Genomic DNA, 13,138 nt, shown 5'->3' with positions numbered 1-13,138 from the left:
TTGATGATGTTCACAGTCTCGCAACTGTAGACATATGGGTGCATTCGGACTTCATCTGCAAAGGCTACATTTTGGGTCGCCTCATTGACCATTGTACCGTATCTACTGTGAGTTCCCCACGGCGAAAGAGCTATGGAGATCACTGGACAAGAAGTACAGAGGTGAGGACGCTGGCTGCCAGAAGTATGTGGTTTCAAAATTCCACGACTTCAAAATGGTGGATTCAAAACCCATCATGGATCAGGTGGAAGCGCTTCAGCTCATTTGCCATGAAATCGCTGCTGAAGGAATGTCTATCTGCGAGACATTCACAACTCTCAGCTTCATTGAAAAGCTTCCTCCAAGCTATGCGGATTTCAAGAACTACTTGAAGCATAAGAAGAAGAAGATGGGGCTCGAGGAGCTCATCATGAGGCTTCAGATGGAATCCAGAAACCGAATTGCTGACAAGGTCACTGCTAAGGAGCACAGTGTCAACATGGCTGAGCACAAAGGCAAAGGAAAGGCACACGCCCATTCTCCTGCCAAGCCTTCCAAAATTGCTGCAGCCCTGAAGGCTTCTGGAAAAAACTTCAAGAACAAAGGCATCGAGATCAATGCGAATGCGAATGTGGAGAAGTTCAGGGGAAAATGTCACTACTGCCACAAAGTGGGGCACAAGACAATTGAGTGTCGCAAAAAGATCAAAGATGAGAAGGCTTAGGCAAATCTCACTGAGGAGGATCTCGTTGCTGTGGTGACTGAAGCCAACATGGTTGAAAGCAACAACCCCAAGGAATGGTGGTATGACACTGGTGCAACCACCCACATTTGCACCGATAGGGCAATGTTCAGCACCTATCAGAAAAGCAAGACTGAGGAGAAGCTCAAGATGGGAAACACCGCAGTCTCCAAGATTGAAGGATGCGGCAATGTGATTTTGAAGATGACATCTGGACATGAGGTCACTCTGACGAATGTGAAGCATGTGCCTGACATGAGGAAGAACCTGGTCTCGGGAACCTTGCTCAGCAAGAATGGATTCGCCACAAGTTTTGAGGCGGATAAGCTCGTGATTAGGAAGAATGGGATGTATTTGGGTAGGGGTTATGTTAAGGGTGGACTGGTCAAGTTGAATGTAATGACAGTCACTCCAAAAGTTGTAGCTCCAAAAGTTTCAATGAATAAGAAAGAGCCAGTTGCTTATTTGGTTGAGTCTTTTAATATATGGCATGAAAGATTAGGCCATGTAAACTACAAGTCTATACAAAGATTAATGAATTTAAATCTAATTCCTAAATGCAAAACAAGTAAACAAAAATGTGAAGTATGCGTACAGGCTAAGCTCACAAAAACGCCATCACTTCGTGTTGAAAGAACTAATAAACCTCTAGATTTAATTCACACTGATTTATGTGATTTAAAATACTTACAAACTAGAGGTGGTAAAAAGTACTTTGTGACCTTCATAGATGACTGCACAAAATATTGTTATGTTTATTTATTACATAGCAAAGATGAAACCTTAGAAAAATTTAAAGAATTTAAACTCGAGGTTGAAAATCAGCTTAAAACAACTATTAAAGTAGTTATAAGCGACAGAGGAGGCGAGTATGATGGTCCGTTCAATGAATTCTGTAAAGAACATGGAATAATCCATCAAACTACAGCTCCTTACTCACCAGAATCTAATGGAGTTGCTGAACGAAAAAATCGAACTCTAAAAGAGATGATGAATGCTATGTTGCAGGAATCTGGGTTACCCCAGAACATGTGGGGGGGGAAGCGTTGCTTACCACTAATTATATCCTCAACAAAATTCCACACAAAATAACTGGCAAAACTCCATATGAATTATGGAAAGGTAATTTACCTTCGTATAAATACCTCAAAGTGTGGGGGTGCCTAGCAAAAGTTGCGGTACCGCCACCAAAGAAGGTCACTATTGGACCTAAAACAGTGGATTGCATCTTCATCGGATATGCACATAACAGTAATGCTTATCGATTTCTGGTACATAAATCTGAAATATCAGATATTCATGAAAATACAGTCATGGAATCAAGAAATGCATCTTTCTTTGAAAATATTTTTCCATATAGGGAAAAACAAGGTTCAAAACGAACTCGAGAAGAAAGAGACAATGACAAGAACTCAGAAACTGAGACAAGCGTCGGGATTTCTATAAATGATATTTCAGAAAATGAAGAAAAAGATGAACCTCGAAGAAGCAAAAGAGCTCGAAAGGAAAAATCTTTTGGAGAAGATTTCCTAATGGCATTTTTAGTAGAAAATGCTCCAAAAACTTTGGCAGAAGCCATGGCTTCACCAGAAGCTCCATTTTGGAACGAAGCTGTCAGGAGTGAATTAGATTCGATTATGCAAAATTATACGTATTACATAACGGATTTACCACCTGGCTGCAAAGCATTAGGGAATAAATGGATAATGACACGCAAACCTGGTGGAAAATACAAGTCTAGGCTTGTAGTTCAAGGATTCCGACAAAAAGAAGGCCTTGACTATTTTGATACATATTCTCCAGTGACGAGAATAACATCAATAAGACTGATGATAGCAATCGCAGCCTTAAGAGACCTAGAAATCCATCAAATGGATGTAAAAACTGCTTTTCTAAATGGTGATTTAGAAGAGGAAATTTACATGAAACAACCTGAAGGTTTTGTCATTCCCGGACAAGAAGACAAAGTATGTCGACTTGTAAAGTCACTTTATGGGCTTAAACAAGCTCCTAAACAATGGCACAAAAAATTTGACAATACAATGATGTCAAATGGTTTCAAAATAAATGAATGTGACAAATGCATATACTACAAAACTACCAAAAATTCGTATGTTTTGCTATGTCTATATGTAGATGATATGCTCATTATTGGAAGCAATAAAGACATTATCAATCAAACTAAGAACATGCTCAAAGGGACATTTGAGATGAAAGACTTGGGATTAGTAGATGTAATTCTCGGGGTTAAAGTCACAAGAAATTTAAACGGAATTATCTTAACCCAATCTCATTACGCTCAAACAATATTAGAGAGATTTAAAAATTACTCTAATAGTACGGCAAAAACTCCATTAGATCCCTAAATGCACTTGACAAAGAATTCAGGTGAAAGCGATTTCACAAAACGAGTACGCACGTGTGATCGGAAGTCTCATGTACTTGACAAATTGTACTAGACCAGATCTAGCGCATGCAGTAAACGTACTTAGTCGATATACTAGTAATCCAGGTCATACACACTGGAAAGCTATAACGAGGGTACTCAATTACTTGCGCTACACCAAACATTTTGGGCTTCACTATGGTAAAGAACCAGCAGTTTTATAAGGATACAGTGATGCTAACTGGATATCAGATTCTAAAAACTCAAAATCCACGAGTGGATATGTCTTTACACTAGGTGGAGCAGCAATATCATGGAAATCTACCAAACAAACAGTGTTAGCCAGATCAACCATGGAATCTGAGTTCATAGCCTTAGACAAAGCAGCAGAAGAAGCTGAATGGCTTAGAAATTTTTTGGAAGATATTCCTATGTGGGAGAAACCTGTGCCAGCTATACGCATACATTGTGATAGTCAATCAGCTATAGCTCGGGCTGAGAATAATCTCTACAATGGTAAATCTCGTCACATCAGAAGACGACATAAAACCATTAGACAACTTATCTCAACTGGTGTAATTACAATAGACTACATCAAATCGGCTGATAACCTAGCGGATCCATTTACTAAAGGGTTGTCACGAGATGTTGTTGCTAAATCATCAAAAGGAATGGGTTTAAAGCCTATAACGAATGAGGATGCTTGATTGCAACCCTACCTATCATGACTGGAGATCCCAAGACGTAGGTTCAAAGGGAAAACAAAATCAAACAGAATCTAACCAAAGCACTTGAGATAAGTAGTCTCTTCCCAGCTCCTAAGATGATAAAAGTGCTAACAAATGTGTGAAGATAAGCATAAGCTTTTAATGATTCCATAGCTTCTGAGCGGAGTATTACTCAATACTTTTCATGGTCAATCACCTAATGAGTGTGAAATGGGGCCGTTTCTAGGAGAATGAATGCAAGGCTATATTCTCTAAGTTCACTCATGAAAACCAGGAATAGTTCAGGGCCACAATGAACACAATAGAGAACTAAGTTCTACGAGAAAATGAAGCTGCGTTATGCCTGTTGTCTCGGTTTACATAAAACACCGGTTGGTTCAAGACATCATGTTCACCTTCTGGTAAAGTAAACCCGACAGATATTAACTATGAGTGGTTCAAGGATTAAAAATGCCACCAACTCAAACACAGTGAATTTTTCGCAAACACTCTCGATAAGTCTGTCTAGTCTAGTCAGGATTAGAATAAGTATAGTTTTTTAGAGTCTATCGAGTCTGCATTTAGTCTGCATATGTCTAGAGTCATTTCTATTCATGTGGGGGATTGTTGGACCAATTTATTAAGCCCAATGGCTTTAATAAAAAATTGGAAATGATGAAAAGAAATGGGCCTGCGGGAGTTAACACAAGAAGCCTTTCATGACTTTAATGAAGGAGTTTTAATAACATCCCACATCGGTTACATGAGGAGAAAACGAGCAGTATATATAAGTGTATACACTTACACTAGATTAAACGGCTCAGAGGAAGAGAGAGCTCCCCACGCGCGCGCGCCGCCGCCGTCCGGCCGGCTCGGCTCGGGCTCGGCTCGGCGTGGGCGTGGGCTTGGGCTTGGGCTTGGGCCTGGGCTTGGGCTTGGGCTAAGGCCCGATAAGAACTATTCTTTTTGGACCAAGTTAAGCTCAACACTTTGCCATTTAAAATCTCAAATACAACATGCATTTTATTTTAAAACGACAAGCAGTTTGTCTATAAAATAAAAAACGTCATGCAGTTCATCCTCTCGAGATATTTAAACGAGATAAGAGAGAGAGAGAGAGCGAGTCTTGGGGAATAAGTTTGTAACTTAAACTTCCCGAGATCTTTGCCAAATCCCCACTAACGTGCGCACGTTATGCAACAGTTACGGGAAGTCGCTCCTCGTCCATCCTTTTAAATACAACTCGTCTCTCTTCTCATTTCTCTAACTTTTTCCGTATCAAAATCCAACAGCAAAAATCCCTCTGCGTAAGTCTATTTTGCGAGAGTGTTTCGTAGAATTTATAGTTCGATAGGGCGATCACGAGTGAGGCGTGATTCGTCTGCCATGGTTTTATCCTGGGACTCTATATTCGTACAGTTCCGTCTCACTAACGGAGCGAATATTTTGAGTTAAGGAAAGAGATCATATCTCGACTCCATGTCTCTTTGCGAATACGATTTCTTATCGTTCTTGTATTCGTCTTTACATTCGTATATTTCCTTAACATCGTTTCTTATTTTATCGTTTATGTCAGTCCGGTTTTCCGGCTTTTACAGAAAGATATACTGAAACTACAAAGCGAAAACAAACTGCATCAAACCTCTGGAAAATCTGCAGTATTTTTTTCTTATAAGTCACAGAGTTGGATGCAGTCTTGCTTTGCCAGAAAGCCGTGAAGACATTAGCAGATCATATGTGAGCTTTGGAAGAAAAGAAACAGAGAGATCAACAGGCTATATAGCTTCCTGATTTTCATATATGGGTTTCTCTTAAGATTGAGATGATATTTTTGCTGATCTTTGTGTAGAGAGCAAGAGAAAAAAAAGAAAGATATTTGCCGAAACTAAACTAAAACAGATTTTCAAACGCAAAACTAAACTAAAATAGTGATTTACAATTCGTAAGCTGGCAGCAAGCTGGAATGTATGATATGAATTGAGATGAAAATGATCGTGAAAGGAACATTCAAAACAATTAGGGAGAGAAACTAGGCACAATGGTTAAACTTAAAGAGGAGAAGCTTTCTCGGAGACATTTGATCGAGCAGTTTGTGTGCAACGTCTATGTTTCGTTAAAGCACATATATTGAAACATGTTGGGTATTAACAACCAAACTATTATCACGGAAATAACCTAAACTGGTGTTTCTAATTTTTACCATATGGAAGTGGGGAAACCCAGAGCTTCTGCAGCTATAGACGCATACAAAGATCAGAAAATCCTCAGAGAGCGATGATCATCTTTGACCATATTCCGATTAATTCTGGGAAAACCAATTGTGATTAAAGTATGACTTAGAACGGTTACCACAATGGGAATATAGCTCAGATGGTAGAGCCCTCCCATACCCTGCATCTCCTCTTTTTTATATTCTCTGACTAGTGGGCTCTATACGGTGTTATTGACATCTTGTATATATATTTTCTACTGATATATGTTGTCTTTTACATCTTGTATATATATATTTTTCTTAGTTTTCATCGAGTCTTTCTATTTTGGGAAATTAGGCTCTATAGCCACACAAAAACACCTAATTCACCATCTACACAATTATCCTAACAGATCTATACACGTCGTTACTTTTCTATATTAATACTGTTTTGCCCCTTATGTCAACCGGTGAAACCTGCAAAACAAAAGATAATTTTTAGTGTTAATTATTAAGCGTAAAACAGTAAATTGTGGCTTACCTTTCTCCACATCTTCTGGCACAGATTGGAGTAACCCCGTCGCCTTCGTCTGCATCTCTTCAATTTTTGATATCTCCTTCACTGTTATAAACATCCGTCTCTACTCTGCTTCTGAAATCGGCTCCCAATCGGCGGCGTTAAGTCCGCAGCGGCGCCTTCCAACAACCCGTTAAGTCCGCAGCGGTTACAAAATATTTGATCACCTCCATCTATACGAACGACACCATCATCGCGTCACCACCGTATGTTCTTCTCTTCTATTTACTGTATCAACAACAAAATCTGTCTCTTTGATGCGGTTATATGTATTATCTCCACTAATATCGCAAGATACACTTATATTTTGTCGCCGTAGATGACCTAAGTTGATCAGAGAAGATGAACAGTTTCTGTTTATTTTGTTCTATTATATTCGCATATGGAATAGAAATGTATTATGTTTGTTCTATTCTTGTTATGAAATGCAATATATTATGCTACTTTTCTATTTTATTATGTTCCATTCCATTTGATGATTACTAAAGAGTGTTTTATTTTGTTTAAAAATATAGTTTTTGAACAAGTAAATATCGTACTATGATCTAGATTGTGTAGTTTAATATTACATAATATAATTTAATTTACATAATATATGTTATTTTTTAGACTTTGATATTTGAGTTTAGGGTTTATATTTAGGTTTAGTGTTTATATTTGGGTTTAGGGTTTAGTGAATATAGTTTACGGTTTAGTATTTAGAAGGTGAAAGGATATGGTTGGGGTCAGCATTAACTTCTTCGATGAAATCATGACATTTCATTATTTCACCAATATATACCATGCTATTTATTTTGTTCCATTCTATTTGGGTTTAGAGTTTATTTTTGGGTTTAGGGTTTAGTGAATCATATTTAGGGTTTAGTATTCAGAAGGTGAGGGGTTTTGGTTGGGGTAAGCATTAACTTTAATTTCTTCTATGAAATCATAGATATTTCATAATTTCACCAATATATAACATACTATTATTTTGTTCCATTCTATTTGAGTTTATAGTTTATATTTGGGTTTAGGGTCTAGTGAATAGGGTGTTTAGTGAATATGGTTTAGGGTTTAGTATTTAGAAGATGAAGGGGTATGGTTGGGGTCAACATCAACTTTTTCCATGAAATCATAGACATTTCTTACATGCAATCGTATACATTTCATAATTTCACTAATATGTACTATGTTATTTATTTTGTTCTATTCTATTTGGGTTTAATATTTATATTTGGGTTTAAGGTTTATATTTGGGTTATGGTTTAGTGATTAGAGTTTAGGGTTTAGTATTTAGAAGGGTTTATATTTAGGGTTTATATTTTTCGTGTAGGATTTCGTGATGATTGGATAGGGTTTAGTTTCTGGAATATGGAGTTCACCATTGGAAAAGTATTACTTGTTTCTATTCTGTTTGGATATGGAATAGAACACTTCTGAACTTTCATACCATGTGTTTTAATTTTGGTGATATATTGGTATATTACATAATATAATATAATATAACATAATTTAGTTTAATATTACATACCATTATGTATTTTATAGATTTTGATATATGAGTTTAGGGTTTATATTTGGGTTAGGGTTTAGTGATTAGATTTTAGGGTTTAGTTTTTATCTGATATGGAATAAAACTTATATGATATAGAATATAAATCTTGATGCTTATGTATGTGATCAATAAAGTTATACGTGGATGACTTTTTCTTCTTTCAAAAAACCACAAATACATACTTTCAGTATTATAAGAGGTGTTACTATGGTTCACAAAATGGCCACGTCGTTTTCTTTATGTGAAGGAACCGGGTACCTGTTACCAACAAGGGTATAACCGGCTGGAATGATGGCAAAAAGACAATCACTACATTCTGTCAAAATCATGTCTATTCTTTTGATTCTCCTCTGAAATATGGCTATTAAGCCAATAAGCCCTTCTATTTTTTCAAGTCGTTTTAGATGTGGAGCTGTTTTGGATGAAATATGGACCAGTTGGAGCAAAAGAGGCAGAAAAGAGTGTAATTTAGAAATTTTCACACAGAGCAACAGTCTGATGGCTGATCCCGATCGAGAGGAGCACCCGAGTACCTTCTCCAGCGGTAGAGATTTTTTAAGAAAACTACAATTTATTTCGAGATTTGCCGTAATCATCCCAATTTTCTCTCTGAGACACGAGGAACCTTGATATATCTTTTTTTTCTTTTACTTTTTGTTTTTCCACGCTAGTTTTTTACACAAGAACCCATTGAAGACTTTTGTACTTGGCGATTTGCTACTTGTCAGGGAGAAGACTTCATCTCTCTCACCTAGAGAAGATTATCCCGAACTCTCTTTTTATCTCTTTTATTTACATGCAGTATTATTCATAATTGATTTATGTGTTTTCTTTTGTTATGACTTAGTAGTTGATCTTGTTAGCCTAGAGTGTTAGGGTGTTAGATCGTGAGCTAACATAGATAGGTATCTATCGATTGTCTTCATTCAGAAAAGAATGTAATTTAGAAATTTTCACACAGAGCAACAGTCTGATGGCTGTTCCCAATCGAGAGGCTGATAGCTTAGGCGATAAGGCTGATCAATGAAAGGTGAAACACCACGATAGTGGGTTAATCTAGCATTGTTTTCAAAGTTCTAGACTAGGACCATAACTGAACTTGAATAATTGTTTGGCTCATGATTGCAAGTGCCTGTTGAAATCACCCTAGGTTAGCTTCTCATCAATCTGAAACCTAAATCAATCTGTTATTCGTTTCTTACGTTACCTTGAAATAAAAAAACGCATCATTTTTTTAGCTTAATATTGAACCCATAGAAATAAAGTGTAAATTGGTCCTCTGAAGTTGAATCTAAAGTATTACAACAATCACTGTTAACTTGACCGTAGATAGAATTCGTTTTTAGAGTATCAGCTACGTGGAAAGGCTTCCTCTAAACAATTAATATATTTTGTCAGGGTCCAATGGGCTTAATAGAAAGGCAATTTCAGATTCACTAATCTTCTACTTACCATTTTAATTGTGTTTAGCAGTTTAGAGTTCCTTTGTTACCTCTTTCTCCGACACCGTCTCCGATCAAAAGCTCTCGCAATAGCTAATAAGACAAAATCGGCCGCAACTTTTTTTTGAACAACATCGGCCGCAGTTTCTAAATCTGCTTTAGAAATGTTTCTAAATTCTCCGACTGGTGAAGGCTAACAACCTTATTGGTATTTACGGCTTGCGGATTCAATTCGTACTGAAACAGTTTCTCTAGTGAAACCAGCTTTTCCTGTTAAATCTCCAAAAGCTTACTATATTAGGATGATCCGCATAAGCACCGGCGTTCATTGCTGTTTGTGTATTCGATTCTCATTTTTGGCTAGCTATGGTGAGCTGCATCCAGGACCTCCAAACCCTACTGTATCCAAACCTTTCGTCTCGTAATCAAAATTAATATTAGGCGTGAAATAAAATTAATTCAGCTGTAAAAAGAATTAATCCAGCCTTCAAATAGCATTTACCTAGCCTAAGAAACAATTAACTCAGCCTTGGAAACAATTAACTCAGCCTTTAAATAGCATTTAATCAAATATCAGAAAATAACATTATTATGCGTGTGAGAATTTTTGGCTGCCATGATAATATCGAGACTCATTATTAGTATGTCTTTACATATAGGGATACGGCAAGCACTCATGTATTATAACTAACAATAACTCAGCAAGAGGGTTCATTTATCCAGACCAGTGTAAATCGAGACTATTATTATGCGCGTGATCAAATTCAGTTGCCATGAGTTTTTCGATGTTTTCCTCAACTCTAATTGGCATGTAAGATATAATTCAGCCAACTCATTCGAAACATGATTCGCGACGGTTGGGATTTCACGTGAATTTTAATAAATCAAATTTAATATTAGGCGTGAAATAAAATTAACTCAGCTGTAAAAAGAATTAATTCAGCCTTCAAATAGCATGTACCTAGCCTAAGAAACAATTAACTCAGCCTTGGAAACAATTAACTCAGCCTTTAAATAGCATTTAATCAAATATCAGAAAATAACATTATTATGCGTGTGAGAATTTTTGGCTGCCATGATAATATCGAGACTCATTATTAGTATGTCTTTACATATAGGGATACGGCAAGCACTCATGTATTATAACTAACAATAACTCAGCAAGACGGTTCATTTATCCAGACCAGTGTAAATCGAGACCATTATTATGCGCGTGATCAAATTCAGTTGCCATGAGTTTTTCGATGTTTTCCTCAACTCTAATTGGCCAGTAAGATATAATTCAGCCAACTCAGTCGAAACATGATTCGCGACGGTTGGGATTTCACGTGAATTTTAATAAATCAAAATTAATTTTAGGCGTGTGAAAATAAGTCAAGGTTCTAACAAATATCGAGACCTTTATACTATCGAGACAATAAATTTTTTTTTAATGGAGTTTCTAACAGTTGGTTTAATTCAGTCCTATGTTTTAATCAAATCATTTAATAACCGTGAAATTAAATTAACTAAGCTGTAAAAACAAATAATTCAGTCTTCAAATAGCATTTAACTAGCTTAAAAAACAATTAACTCAACCTTGGAAACAATTAACTCAGCCCTTAAATAGATTTTACTTAGCCTTACAAAAATTAACTCAGCCTCGAAATAGATTTTACGTTGCCTTAGGAACCATTAACTCAGTCTTCAAATATATTTAACTTAGCCAACGAAATAATTAACTAAGCCTATAAATAGCATTTAATCAAATATTAGAAAACAACAACTTAGCCATAGAATATTAGTCTCGACATACAACATACTGGAATAGCAAATAACATAAAAAGATAAGTTTCGATACATTACATCTTCACCACTTCCTTGTGTCCCTTAACAGGCTTATCGGTTCAAAATCACGTAAGAACAAGCCGAGCTCTTTGATCCAGAAACAGCGGTTACACATGTTATCATCCTTAGTGACATCAATGTGCCACAAGCAGTGACATTGTCGCTGCACAAGATTTGCACATTGGCATCTGTAGAACGATGACATAAAAAAGCAATTGAACAGGACCTTATGGTCGCGAAAATAGTCACCATGCCACAAACCCCAACCCCATTTAACAAAGCGCACTAGTTTACCGATCCTGTCAACAGATTCAAATGGAATACCATCAAAATACTTCTCTTCACCCTCAAAGATTGCTCAAGTCATTGCGTGTGTATACACAGCACGCTCATATCCAGCATCTGCTGCATGCTTCATGAGAGAAAGCCCTTCTTCATGAAGGTCCAAGGAGTAGAAAAACTGTACACCTTTTATATAAAGCGTGCTTGGATTTCCCTCATTGTAGCAAGCTTTCAACAACTCATAAGGCATATTGAGTCCCCAGGGAACGGATACAACATCGAGGAAATGGTAAACCCCACGCCGCTCTGCTAACGCCTTCATCGACCTCGACGATGCTTTGAGGCCATAGAGATCTTGGATGGAGTTACGGGCCGCACGTTCAACCAGTACCGTCTGAATTTCTTCAGGCAATTCAAGAAGAGTGAATAATTCCATTTACTCTCTCAGGGGTGAAATTGATTTAGATAGACAGAGAAAATGTGTAAAAATATAGAGTTGAAAGTCTTATTTATTGGCAGTGTGAAACTCAGTCGTCTGACGACCTTTTTTTTTGGCGGGAATTTTTAAAGAATAAACATGAAAATCAACAAATCAGCCGTAATACAAAAACATTAAAACCATAAACTAAGCCGTAATACAAAAACATGAAAATCCCTACAACACTTGCTTACATCGGACAAGTTTTCGCATAATGATATAAGAAAAATAGGATCAAATCATCCTATTTCATACTACTAATTCAAAATAACTCAGCCGTTAAAAAGGTAACTCAGCCTTAGTAAACAAAAACTCAGCCCATGTTAACACTAACCCAGCCGTTACGCATATCAGAGTCGTTGAGATGCTTTCCAAAGGACATGAAAAATAACAGCCCGGCCATAAGTATTAACTATTAAAATCAACAACCCAGACGTAAGAAAAACATGAAAATCAACAAATCAGCCGTAATACAAAAACATTAAAACCATAAACTAAGCCTTAATACAAAAACATGAAAATCCATACAACAACCCAGACGTAATAAAAACATGAAAATAAACAAATCAGCCGTAATACAAAAACATTAAAACCATAAACTAAGCCGTAATACAAAAACATGAAAATCCCTACAACACTTGCGTACATCAGACAAGTTTTCGCATTATGACCACTATGTCTACATCGAGAACATGTGTGCTCTTTCCTAGGACGTTTGTTTGATAGTGCAACTTCTAAAACAGATTTCATCCTATTTTTCTTCGGTCTGCCTGGTGGTTGACGTACAGTCGGGGGCAAGCAGCGTTGGTTAGCCACGAGTTCTGGAACAGGTTGCGCTGAATCAACCGGCATGACCGATTCACCGATTCAGCGTATGCGCTAACCAAATAATTACTGGTATAGTAAGGACTGCACAGGGATATACGAGAAACATTCTTGTACTCCGCCGCTGCGATTGCGTGTACACATGATAATTTCTTGAGTTCGAAACGG

At 37.0% G+C, this 13,138-nt stretch overlaps 1 pseudogene; it reads left to right on the top strand.

The window, feature by feature from the left end:
* Positions 1-12,644, top strand: part of LOC103873399 — a 42,068-nt pseudogene extending 29,424 nt beyond the window's left edge.
* Positions 12,645-13,138: the final 494 nt, after the last annotated feature.

This window comes from Brassica rapa, chromosome A01 (genome assembly GCF_000309985.2).
Source record: "Brassica rapa cultivar Chiifu-401-42 chromosome A01, CAAS_Brap_v3.01, whole genome shotgun sequence".
Classification (NCBI taxonomy): Eukaryota; Viridiplantae; Streptophyta; class Magnoliopsida; order Brassicales; family Brassicaceae; genus Brassica; species Brassica rapa.
This window is presented reverse-complemented; position numbering and strand designations above follow the sequence as displayed.